We start from the raw sequence: 1,876 nt of genomic DNA, 5'->3' as shown, positions 1-1,876 counted from the left end.
CCTATGCAACTCGTCACAGCCTAATGAACTAGCTAGCACTAAAGATAGAAAAATAAAGCCTACCTTGCCTCAGAGAAATTCCCCAAAGGAACAGGCAGCCCCCCACATATAATGACTGTGAGTTAAGATGAAAATTACAAACACAGAGATGAAATAGATTTAGCAAAGTGAGGCCCGACTTACTGAACAGACAAAGGATAGTAAAGGTAACTTTGCGGTCAGCACAAAAAACTACAAAAAGACCACGCAGAGGGCGCAAAAAGACCCTCCGCAACAACTCACGGTGCGGAGGCGCTCCCTCTGCGTCCCAGAGCTTCCAGCAAGCAAGACAAAAATCAAAATAGCAAGCTGGACAGAAAAAATAGCAAACAGAGAAAAACAAGCAGGAACTTAGCTTCTGCTGGGAAGACAGGTCACAAGAACGATCCAGGAGCGAACTAGACCAATACTGGAACATTGACAGGTGGCATGGAGCAATGATCTAGGTGGAGTTAAATAGAGCAGCCAGCTAACGGATTAACCTCATCACCTGTGGATGGAACCTCAGAAGCCGCAGCCCCACTCGCAACCACCAGAGGAAGCCCATGGACAGAACCAGCCGAAGTACCATTCATGACCACAGGAGGGAGCTTAACAACAGAATTCACAACAGGGAGCCATGTGTATCAGGATGGGGGTGAGGAGACCATATATACCAGGATAGGGAGATATTAAGAACAGAATTGACCACGTTTTTTGCTTCTATTTTTTTGTCTAATTTCCTCCTCTAAAACCTAGGTGCATCTTCTAGTCCAAAATATATGGCATATATATTTTTTTCACAGTGAACTTGTGAAGGAGATAATGGCTAATGAAATCAATTATTAAACCTCATATAAGTCTGTTCAGATATGGTGTAGCAAGATGGCGATTGTGTCTTTTAAGATGTCTTGGAGATCCTTGAAACTGTCTTGGAAGGAATCTTTGGAATGCAGGAGTGAAGATACTGGAATACACCATAGTTGGAAACGAAGTTGGATTGGAACAATTACAAAGTGACTAGCTGTACAGAAGTTGTGCGACCCCCCTATTTCCGGCTCTTAGTATATTCTTTTGTTTTGAGAATAAAGTTCAGTTGGGCACCAACTTTGACTGAGAGAGGCAGTGTGCATCGTCTCTGTGAATCTGATACATTCTTAGCCTCTAAGCTAGCACTCAGCTTATATTTGGTCAGGTACAAGCAATCATAATGATCTCACTTTAAGAGATCACCCTCACATTTTTGGCGCCACAACGTGCGGCTCACTGAGGATGTACACTCCCCAGACATTGACACCCGGAATGGATCGAGGAAGAACGTCCAGAGTGGTTCGACTAGGAGACTGATGACCTCCATAAAAACACGGTAAGTCTGCTGATTCCTTTATGAATCTGTAGTACTTGCCTGTGTTTCTCGACCATTCTGTGTGTTCTGTGCCGCCCTAACACGGTGTGTGTGGGATACGTACGCCTGGTGGCCTAAAGAACCCACGGCTACTGGCTGTGAGGAGCACATTGACTGCTTGTAACCTGTTTCATGTCTTGTCTTGAATGTACCAGCACTGTGCTGGGCTATCTGAGTCTCTGCCTGTGTGTAGCATGCAGGGGGAGAGGAGGTTGTCTATGATACGGTGAGCGCAAAGTTGCTCCTAGCGTCTCTTGTGCGGAGCATGGCGTGATAGAATCACGGGTGGTCGAACCACGTAGTGCAAAAAACGGTAGAAACCTCTTTGAACCCTAGCATTGTGCACAAGGTCTGAGATAGAAATCCTAGTTACAGAGGACGGTCAGTTTTGTGTTTGTCCGTCCGTCTGGTTATGTGTGTCTGAGAGAGTTGTCCCTCTTCCGGGATTAGCCG

This window comes from Ranitomeya imitator, chromosome 2, assembly GCF_032444005.1.
Source record: "Ranitomeya imitator isolate aRanImi1 chromosome 2, aRanImi1.pri, whole genome shotgun sequence".
Lineage (NCBI taxonomy): Eukaryota > Metazoa > Chordata > Amphibia > Anura > Dendrobatidae > Ranitomeya > Ranitomeya imitator.
Note: the sequence above shows the minus strand (reverse complement) of the source record.